An 11,665-nucleotide genomic window follows, 5' to 3' on the forward strand; every position below is an offset into this window, starting at 1 on the left:
GGTCATCTGTGTGGGGATCTGGACCACTGACTCTACCCGCTCATAACTCCCCAAAACGTTCAGTAACTCTATTATCAGTGCCAGTGAGTGTTATTTAAAACCATAAGAAAAACCACACTGGGAAGCCAGACAAGGCCATCTAGCTGCTGAATCTTGTCTTCTTGACAGTAGCCAATAGCAGGTGCCCCAACAACCAGTCAACAAGACCCCACTGGGAATTGAACCCAGGATCTTCTGTTTACAAAATAAATGCTTTAGCCAGCTAAGCCATAATTTACCTGTGGGTAGCTAAAATATACCTCATTCTGCCCACACCTGACTCCCCTGCCACTTCGCCCACTGGGGCCTAACAAGCTTTGCTTACAGTGTTTGGATTCTGCAAAGCAGAGGAGCAGGTGATCGTTTTCACTTTACAAAGATTGTGTGAGTGAATCTTTGGCCAGGTCTGCACTACAAAGTTGTTTCCAGCAGAATGATATTGCTCTGGTGTGTGAGGAAACACACAATGCTACCTCGGTCAAACAGCTTGTGGCTGGTGCACACACTGCAATGCCACGTCTGGCGACAAAACTGCCCTGTTTTTCTGACAAAAATAAAACGACATTGATGAGAGGCCTAGAGCTTTTTGCAGCAAACTTAAAGTGACAGAGTGTCACTGTAGATGCTGCGTTGATATCACTCACCAACTTGGCCTCTGCCAGTATCCCACAATGCCCACCGTGAACTCGCCTGCCCTGCATTCCTGCTACAGAGTCTGGGCCCCTCCCCTTTCATCGCTCTGGGAAGTTCTGGCAGCTGAGCCTGCTGCTCTGCTCCGGCAGCCAGGAGCAAATCACTGCCGTGATGCTGCTCTCTCCGGCCCCTGCGAACACAGAGCAGGTGGTGGGAGTTTCCTTACAGTGCAGGGGGGCCACTGGAGTCTGAACTGTGACACGCCCAGAACATCCTTCTTCCCTTGAGGAGGCTCTTACCTCTCTAAACTAGGACATTCTGTTTTCTAGTAAAATCACTGAAGGGAAGGAGAAAAACTCGAAAGAGGCTCCTCCACCAACAGCGCTCACGTGCGTGAACGAGCTACTCTCTCTGTCCTCAAAGAGAGACCTCGAGAAGGAGACTTGCTGAAGTGCAAAGCCACAGGGGTCTCTGAGGTTTCCTGGCCCCTCGCCCTGTCCTGCCTGGCTGATGTCAGCATCTTCTCTGTAGAGGTCACCACCTCCCACCACCTTTGACCAATTGTCTGAGAGGTCCTGCAAAGGCCTTTCAGTGATGTCACTGCCCACACCCCTCCCTTGCTGTGCTAATGTCCTGCCCCTGCCCAGGCACTTTGGAGGTTTGAGCTACTCCGTGGATCACCCCACTCAAGGAGCGTTCGTTGCCTGGGCAGCAAGCTGGCTAGACAGGAAAAACATCAGACGCTGTTTGGATGGGTCTCAGGAGGGGCAGGGTGGAGTGGAGTGGGTGGGGAACTGGAACGCAATGTCTCCAGATGTGGCCTCACCAGTGCCTGAATAGAGGAATAATCACTTCCCTCCATCTGCTGTGCAACGCTCCTACTAATCAGCCCAGCCCAATATGACCCAGTTACCCATATTGGAATAGCAGACACAGCAATATCTGATACATTTGGTTCCTGTCCATTCAGGAGGTTATTTCCAAACCTATTCTATAAATAATGAAGCTGCTCTAAGCGGAGGAGAGAGCTGTCCCATCCAAATGCAAGTTAATCCCATCTCCCCGAGAGTGGTAGCTATGTCACTGGGGGAAGCTATGCTGGTGGGTGTGCAAGCTGTGAGTGTCTCCATGTGTATATAAAGTTTAATCAAACCCCATTTCTTTAAAACCCCTGTGGTCTGGGAATAGAAAAGGAGCTCTCTGAGGCAAGAGCCTGCTGTCCTTCAAAATCCTTAAGATCACTGACTTGCTTCTGCAAATGTCATGGGTATATAGCTCAGTGGTAGCAGTGTTTGACTACAGATCAAGTGGTCCTTAGTTCAAATCCAAGTGCTCCTTCCAAACCTGTTCCCTCAATAAAAAATAATTCTATTTTCAGGAGCTCCACTAAATAGGGATCCCTGAAATGAATGGACACACTCCAATGTTTTCCTGTGCAAATGCATAAAAACTCTAGCAAATCAAGTCCCCAGCTGAAATCAGTTCCAATCCTCTGCAGTGTCTAGGTTTGTTTTCATCAATTAAACAAAGGCCCATGAAGACACATTTGGCAGGTCCTTCCCCAGCCTCCATGAGTTGGGCAATGTGCAGAAGAACAAGAACCACATCCACTTGGGAGGCATGGACTAGTCTGTATTACATTTGGTAATGTAAGTTGCCATTGGGACTTGAAAACTTCTACTGGGGTGGACAGAGCCTGCCACAAAATAAAATAACCAAGATTTACTTAAGCTCCTGTTACACATTCAATCCTCTGTTTGTGCACACGGCATCAATTGGGGTGCTAATAAATGGCAGCCTTCCTTTCACACAGATCATTGTTCTCTTGTGACTTTCTAGATGCATTCGAATGGCAGCTGTTCAGAGGTCATGTGCTGCTAGTTCATGAGCAGCATGCAGAGTCTCTGTACGCTTTACCAACCGTAGAGCTGGGTGTGTCTGCATCCAAGTAACCTGCAGAGTCAGTGTATGATCCCAGACAGTTAATTGCACAGTCTCACTTTCTGGTCTCATTGATCATTTGGTTAGAAACAGCAACGGTTCTGGGTGGGTTTTGGTTTTTCCCTTCATTTTCTCCTAAAGAATGTGTGATCTTGAGCATGTTAGTTTTAAGTTCCCCTGTGGAGTCAGGAAAATTCCATCTCCTTGGAAATAGCTGGGGAAGTGGACCTGTTTGTATCACCTAGAATAAAGGAGCTTTTAAAGAAGAAACTGCTTTACAAATATGCTGGGATAAAACATGTAGTAAATTCCACGGCCAGACACCAGGCCAGGATCAGTGGATGGGGCCAGGATCAATTAATTACAGAAGAAACAAATTCTTGAGAAGTAGCTCTAATTTGTCCCCAAACCTTTCCTTTTGTTCTCATATGCTATCAGGGATTCTTCTTATAGAGGGCAGAGTTAAGGTTATCTGGGCATATACTCTTCACTCTGTATTCCTGTTTTCCAGAGTTTGAGTTTTACTGAACTCGATGTTCTGGAAGCTGTAAGAGATAGTCACAGTCAAAGTTAACTCTCTGTTAACAAAGGTTTTTGTTAAAGTGACAAATAATGAGACAAATCCCTCACTGCTTTGCTTAATTCCACTGACTTCAGTGTACTCTTTACCTCTATTTCTAGTTTAAAAAGTAAGCAAATTAAAACAACCTTGAGAGAACTAAAAATGCTGTGAGAAAGTGGGAAATTTTAGTAGCTCAAATAATTCAGTTTCTTCTGTCTTGTAAAGGCGTCTGTAAATGGCACAACACGTTAATTTATAAGCACATCTTTCTTAACTTCTTTAAATATTCTGTAGTACATTGACTATATTGAGTGGGTTGTTCAATGCAGTGAGGTTTTTTCATGCAGATTGCCTAATACATATTTTCATATTATGTAAATGAACACAACTCATTGAACACAAAAATTGTGTTTTTCATGCTGTGAACTGTGTCAGTAGCTCAAATTAATAGGTTTATTTTCTTTCTCTCTCTGTGAGGCACAACAAAATAATTTAGTGATGCTGAAAACGTTCCTTCTCCTCCAGAACTGCCTTGGAATCACCTTCCCTTTTGCTTAGATTAATCTGCCCCTGAGTCTCTACAAGGAAAATATAGTTTCTATGAAAAAACACAATTTTTTGAACATTAAAGGGACTGAGACAGAATAGAGTTACCTGGTGACATAGGTTAGGGGTTGTTATATAGAGTAGGTGGGTGAGATTCTGTGGCTCAGGCGTTGTGCAGGAGGATTAGACCTAGATGATCATAATGGTCCCTTCTGACCTTAAAGTCTATGAGAATAGCCACATGATGGCGACACATCAGGAATGCAAAGCAACAGGTTCCTGGTTTGTACACTGATGGTGACAAGGGATTGAGACTCGACTCCCTCTTTTCACAGGCACAAGATTTGTTTTATTCTCTGAGGTCAAACGTAAGTTTGGAATGTTGTACTTAGTCCTCTGCCTTGTAGCTTCAGCCGCATGATGCAGATGGAGTTACTGCAGCCTAGACCTTGTGTCCAGATGTTTAGGTGGTTTTCGCCTAAACTGTTCAACAGCTCACAGCAATGTCCCGAGCTCCCCAAGTCCCACTTGACAGCTGAGCTCTTCCTACCACTGAGCCCAGCCTTCAGACAGTGGGTGGGGTGATTTGTACCCAAATAACTGACAGTGCCAAGCAAGGAGCAAAGTGTGAATGTTTGCTTCGGTCCACTAGGGAATCTCTGTTTCCTATTGCTCACGTTTGCCTCTCTCCCTTCCCTGATAAGGAGCAACGGGTAAGAGAAGAAGAGGTTAAAACATGTGCTAGTGGTGGCTGGGTTGGATGACAAATTAAAACCATCTCAGCGCCCTCTAGTGTGACACTGACACCCATCAGATTCTCTCACCTTTCACTCACACTTCATTAATAACAGTTTCCCTGAACTACTTTTGCTGTGATGATTTCAATGGCTCCTACACCGATACCTGCTGCCCCTTCTGGCTGATTTAATTGCACTATTTTGGAGACCTGCTCCCTAAAATTACACCTTTCCTGGGAGCAAGATTCAGTATCATCTGCCCAAGGAAACCCCATTGGGTTCAGAGTGCAGCCCAGGCAAGTGTGGCAAGAGGACAGCCCAGGGTCTCAGAGCTTATTCTTCCTCTGCAGAGAGAAGGTTAAGGGAGGCCACTAAAGTTATGACTCCTGGGTTTTAGTCCTGGCTGTAGGAGGAAAGGGGTGTTTAGTGGATTAGAGTTGGGGCTTAGGAATCAAAGAGGAAACATCTCCTTTTTCAGCTTCAGTGCACATTGAACAAGAACATGGCTTCTCATCTCTTCGGTTTCAGAGGAGCAGCCATGTTAGCCTGTATCCTCAAAGAAGAGGTACGTAGGTGGCACCGTGAGACTAACAAATTTAGGTTCTGTTGCCATCACGCCATTTTATCACTCTTATTGCATAAAAGGTCTGGGTACTTTGCACAGAAACATCATTTGGCAGAGACGGAGAAGTGGAAGGCATTGATTGAATCTTCAAAATTAGATAAGGATTAAAACATTCTGTGACAGCTCAGTCCCAACTGTCCTCCTCACTGCTGCCAGTGAAGCTCAGTTCTGTCCCACTTGCCCCAAGAACTGCTGGGTGCAAGTCCTGGGCCTGATGTGAAGTAAATGTAGGGGTGACTCTGCCTGCCTAGACTGTTCTGTAGACACCAGACACAAATTATGCTCCATGAAGGGAGCAGACAGATGGATTGTTTTTCTCATTTTAAATTTACTTTGACTGGCTTTGATGGCAAAAATATTTGCATGAGACCACAAAAAGGAAGAAACTATGAAATACCCATGGGAGAAAGGGGGTTTGAGAGCCAGCAGAGGAGATTTTATGAAAGGGAGAGGCCAAAGTAGCCTCAGCTGGAGCAAAGGGAGGGTTTTTGTGCAGTTTCCATTTTAACTAGCTCACATCCTGTAGTCCCTACTTCCCACCTCCCTATCAACAAGGACGAAGGCCTTCCCACTGGCAAAGCCACTCAGACTCCTAAGACAGCCCCACTGGTCTGCCCTCCTCCCCACTGCAAAACTGCAGACCTTCAGCACTTCCTAGCTGGACTCTGGCAGCCAGAGCTTCCGCAGAACTGCCGTAGAGTGTCTCTCTGGGGCTCTGGGTCAAGGATGGCTACCAGCTTTTTCCTGAGAATGCAGTTGAGAAATGACTCACCCTTCTCTAGATTCTCACCTGTGGGCTCTGGAGAAGCAGGATGGGGCCTATGATAAAGTCCATGTAACATTCTCATCCCAGCCCTGGTGAGATGTCGCCAGTAGCTACATCCCTGGTAGCAGCAAGGATGTTTCCTACCATTCAGGAGACCCTAGCCTGGGATCTGCTTCGCTTCAGGTTTCTCCTCTCCCTTCTTGGAACCAGGTTCATGTTTGCCAAGAGTTAAAGCAGCCCGAAACCCCAGAGCTGATCAATGTCACAAGCTCCCAGTGTCTCCATGGAAGACAATTTGTTAAATCCCAGATACAACTGCTCCTCAGCCTGAGTCCTTTGCTCTAATCCTGAGGATATTGTCTCACCATGGGGGCCATTTCCCACCTCTCTTCCTAGGGAAGTACAATTCTTTGCACAGACACAGGAGCAGCAAGATCTTTCTGTCCTCAGTGTTAGCTAAATTCCATGGAAACACGATGTTTAGGCCCCAGGCACATCCAGCCCTGGCCGTGATGTTCCTCCCTTTCTTATGCCCTGTTGTTACTTCACATTGTCAGATGGGTGGAAAGCTGAGTCTACTCCAGGTGGAGGAGAACCCTGAAAATCTCAGGCCCCAACTCCTGCTACCAGGATCACCGAGGTGCTGGGATTTGAGTAGAAAGGGACTGTGTGGAATTGTCAAGGTGGAATGAATAACAATCTACAACTAGATCCACCTCCTCATTAACCACTGACACAGGCTAATCCCAAGCTGTGAGAAGGGAAACTGGGAGGATTCTTGCTGTTCAGCCATGGAAACAGGACCTAATGCACCGCAGTGAATGTGCTAGAGCTGGACTTCCTCATATAGTGAGCAGATCCCTGAACACCTGGGAGCTCTGCACACCACTGCTGCCACCAGGTCAGTGCTAGAGCGACCACAGCCCCCTCCCCTTCCACACTTTCCAGCAGGGGTGGCACCCCCCACCCAATGCAGGGGAGAGGGCTGAGTGTGGTCTCTGCACCCTGAGCCCAGGCACCCACTCTCTGCCCCACACATCGAATCTGGCCCTGCTGAAAGTGACCCTAAGAACCAGCAGCCTCCAGGGACCGTGAGGTTTGGCCTCATGAGCAGGGAATGTCCCCAGGCTGCTCTTAGACCACTGGGATGCTCTGGAACAGGAAGACAGCTTTGGAGTGCAGTCTGTAGCACGTAAGGATGTAGCTCAGTGGTGGAGCACATGCTTTGCATGTATGTGGCCTTGGGTTCAATCCCACCATTTCCAGCTTCATTTTTTCAATTCTGCTGCTTTGCTCATGCCTGGAGGGGGATGTGGGCCCTAGCAGTCTCCCTGCAGGAGCCATAACTGCCTGGTGAGGGGCAAGTGCCACTGCATGGAAGGTTCAGGGTTTCTGTTCCTAAATCACCTCGGCACATGTAAGATTCCCACCCGCTGTGCTGCTTGGGACAAGGGTAGATGAGAAGGGCGAATCCTCCAGCACTGGAGGAAAGGTCCCATCTGCACAGACTGAGAGGCAAGGAAACAGAGGGGCAGTCAGTGCTCAGAGGAGAGAGGTCAGTGATTTACACCCACTAGGGACACTGTCTTTCTGAGGCAAGTGCAACTTGCTTGGATGGTGCTGACGAGTCTGTCTTATGTTGCCTGGTGCTAAGTAAAATCCCAGCCACGCCGCACAGCGCACTCGGACAGGGACAGGGCCAAGCAGACGATCCAGCACGAGCGCCAGGATGTGGCTGGGGGAGGAAGGTCTGGGCTGCACTGGGGGAGTGCAGAGCAGGGGTGACACCCCAGAAACCTGCAGCAAAGGGGATGGACAGGTGGGGGTGGACAGAAGAGGCAGCGGGACTAAAATCTAAAAGGGGAGTGGGACTCATAACAGGAACGGGGAGGCTGCGGAAATCCTGCTCCCATCTCCAGCCCTGGAGCGAGTGGGGTCCAGTGGTTAGAGGTGTGTCGGGGGAGAGCCAGACTCCTGGTTCTCCTGACTTGTATCCGTTAGAAGTGGGTATTCACCCACGAAAGCTCATGCTGCAAAACGTCTGTTTGTCTATAAGCAGCCACAGGATTCTTGTTGCTTTCCTGGCTCTGACTTCTTGAAAATCCTCTGCAGTTACCCAACTCACCAGCGCAGATGAGGCCAGCTGGCTGTGACACGCCTGAGTCCTCAAAGTGTCCCTTGTTACCCAACTCAGGGCAGGTGGGGATGGCCTGGGAGACCCGCTAAGGAAGGTGCTTCTGGTGGGGTTTGTGTGGTCACGCGTCTCCCAGCTGGATAGACCTCAGGTCAGAACCAGTCTCAGCCCAGGTCAGACCCTGGGAGTCAGCTCCTCTGTCGCCACGCCTGCATTTGGCTGGTCTCCTGGGAAGGTCCATTCTCATTGCATGTCCAGTAGTGAGTTCCACAGGCCTCGCACAGGCTGTGTGGGGCAGGAGGTCCTGTGTTGGGAGCAGGGAGGAACTGTGTGCGGTTGTGTCTCTGAGCACAATTGTGAATATTCTGGTGTGTGTAATTGTAAGTGTGGCTGGGGTGTGATTGTTTCTCCTTGGGGTTGGGCTGTACATGCCCTCTGTGCGTATGAGTGTTCTTGGATTGTGTGAGTCCTTTAGGGAATATCGTGTGGTGGAAATAATGGCTGCAGGATACAAAATCCTGCAAAGCCACCAGCTACACACACACACACACACACACGAGAGCAGGCTCAGCCCCGCCAGCAGTGGGGGCAGGAGGGGACACACACGTCTCCTGGGCCAGCTTGACAATTTCCCATCACGACCCGGCACAGGCAAAGTTGGTGCACACGTGGGGGTGGGCAGTAACTGGGCAGGGGGCCAGATGTGCTGGATTCAGAAGGAAGCACTTTGAGAAAATCAGTCACGGCCTTTAGCAGAGCTGGACACAGACCCAGTGACTCCCAATTTCCTGGGAGGAGGTCTAGTGGTCAGAGCAGGAGGTGCTGCCACCAGACCCCTGGTTCTATCCCTGGCTCTGGGGTTGAGAGGGTCGTATAGTGTGGACTAAAATAGGACTGCTGGGTTCCATAGGAGAGACTGTTTTTCTTGTGCTCCCTCCTCTAGAGATCCCAGCCCAGCCCCCTAGTGGGGAGAGTGAGTGAGTGGGGGAAGTTGCTCTCCCACTTCAGAAACATGATTCAACCTCCCCTCCACCATGGGCTGTGACATCAAGGACCTCCTCCCAGGCAGACAGTAGCCCTGCCTCACTCAGAAAGAGGGGGGGTCTAGTTGCACCCACAACAATCCCACCTCATGGTTGCAAAAGAAACCACCCCCACAAACCACTGCTAGACAGGCACTTCTGCGCTATTTTCACCATGAGCTGTCTCTCGCCAGGCACCACACCCCATTCACACGCTTTGGTCACTGTAGCTCAGTGTATAAATCACTGCCCCGGCGACCCGGGCGCACCCACAGCACGAACTCCCCACACCGATTCTGTCCACAATGAGAATTTCCACGGCCTTCGGTTCCTCTCGGGCGCTCTCCGCCCTGCCGCCAGACACGTGGCTCATCTGCATAGCCCTGCCCATGGACACGTGGGACACCTCTGTCGTTTTTTGGTCTCCAGTGAATGAGTTGCCCGCGGGAATGAGAACGTCACCGCACGTCACAGCCGCCGGGCGGGGATTGTCTGTGAGCCCCGCGCTGGGGGCGGGGCTTCAGGGAGAGACCCAGCCCCATAGACAGCCTGGGGCAGGGAGCTATTGGGGGAAGGGATGAGGGGATGGGGGGAGAAGGGGGGAGGGAGAGACCCACCCCCATAGACCCGTATGGGGAGGGGATCTTGGCGGCAGGAGGGGAGAAGGGGGATTGGCCGAGACCCAGCCGGGGGTGCAGGGGAAATGTGGTGGGGTGGAGGGAGACATGTCGGCTGGGGGTGGGGTGTGTGAAATGTTGGCCCAGGGAAACTGAGTCACTCCCAGGACATCGTGTGCAGGAGGGAGCACAGGGGCAGGAGAGAGCAGCCCCAGCCCCACAGAGCCCCAGAGGGATATTGGGGGCAGGGAGGGGATGGAGGGAGAGACCCATCTCCATAGACCCCCAGAGGCAGGAAATGAGGGGAGAAGGGGGGAGGGAGGGATCCACCCCCATAGACCTGTAGGGGCAGGGAGATATTGGGGGCAGGAGGGGAGAAGGGGGGTTGGCAGAGACCCAGCCCGGGGTGCAGGGGAAATGGGGTGGGGTTTGGAGGGAGACATGTCGGCTGGGGTGGGGGTGTGACACATGTTGGGCCCAGGGAAACTGAGTCACTCCCAGGACATCGTGTGCAGGAGGGTGCACTGGGGCAGGGAGAGCGCCCCAGCCCCAGCCCCACAGAGCCCCAGAGGGATATTGGGGGCAGGGGAGGGGATGGAGGGGGGAGAGACCCATCTCCATAGACCCCCAGAGGCAGGAAATGAGGGGAGAAGGGGGAGGAGGATCCACCCCCATAGACCTGTAGGGGCAGGGAGATATTGGGGCAGGAGGAGGAGAAGGGGGTTGGCAGAGACCCAGCCCGGGGTGCTGGGTAAATGGGGTGGGGTGGTGGGAACTGGGGAGTAGAAGAGACACAGGGCAGGACACATGTTGGGACAGGGAAACTGACTCAGAATACATGCAGAGCAGGGCAGGGCGGAGGCAGATCATGCTGGTCCCAGGCTGGGGAGCTGCCTGGGCAGAGGGGCTGGAACTGGGGGCTCCAGGCACCAGCTCACCCAGCGCCTGGTGGGGGGGGCAAGCTGCAGGGGGGGGCTCGGCTGGTCCCCGCGAGGGCAGCAGGCACCCCAGCCCCTCCCCACTCTACCCCCAGCCCCACTCCTCCTAGGGATGGGGAGAACCCAGGAGTCCTGCCCACCCCACTATTTCCCACTTTGGCTCCCAGCCCCTGCTGAGTGGGGCAGAGAAGGAGGCAGGGAGTAGGCAGAGGCTGCCAGAGGCACTTGGGGCTGCAGAGGCAGACAGGCCGGGCAGGAAACCTGAGTTCAGCGTCCCAGAGGCCGGAGGGGCAGGGCCCGGGGCTCTCTGGGGCGGGGCGGGATGAGAGAAGATTGCGTTGGGGAAGTGTCAGGTTGACCCAGGGACCCGTCCTCACCTGGGCTGGAGAGGACGGAGGCGCTGGGAGCAGGCTGGGAGTTGTAGTTCCGGCTCGTCTCAGAGCGGAAGTGACGGACGGTGCTCCAGACAACCACGCCCCCTCCCGGTTGCACTCTGGAAGCGTAGTTCTCTCTCTCCTCTCTCTCTCTCACACGCGCGGCCTCTATTTGGAGGAGGGCGTGGCTCGTCCTTCGCCGCCCCTCCCCGCTCCTGATTGGCGGAAGGCGCGAGACAGAGACTCAGCGCGTGGGGAGGCCCAGGGTTCCTTGAGGCCCGTGCCCAGGCGCGCTGCGGTCGTTGAGGTCCGAATCGCTGGCGGCAGAGTGCGGGCGGGGCGGGGCCAGGGGCGTGGCTCGCGGCAGCCGCCAGGCGAGCGAGGCGGGGCGGTGATTGGCGGCTCGCGGGGCTCAGACCTCAGACCGTGGCATCCGGGCTGGGGCGCAGGGCAGAGGCAGCTGCGGTGAAGAACTTCACCCCAGCGCTGGGCATGGGGGCAACAGCGGGCGAGGCTGAACTGCGAGGAGCAGCCCTGGCGGCAGCCTGGGGCGCGGGCCCTCAGCCCCCAACCTGTCCTTGTGTCCCCCCCGCTGTGACCCTCCCGCTGGCCCGCCCAGTCCCCTCCCCCACCCTGTCCGCTCTGCGGGCTGTCTGCCCCCCACCTCCTCCTCACCTCATCCCCATCCTCAGCAGCCCCTCCCCACCTCCCCCCAGCACTCCGGCCCTCCT

The sequence above is a fragment of the Mauremys reevesii genome, unplaced genomic scaffold (genome assembly GCF_016161935.1).
Source record: "Mauremys reevesii isolate NIE-2019 unplaced genomic scaffold, ASM1616193v1 Contig139, whole genome shotgun sequence".
NCBI classification, from domain to species: Eukaryota; Metazoa; Chordata; order Testudines; family Geoemydidae; genus Mauremys; species Mauremys reevesii.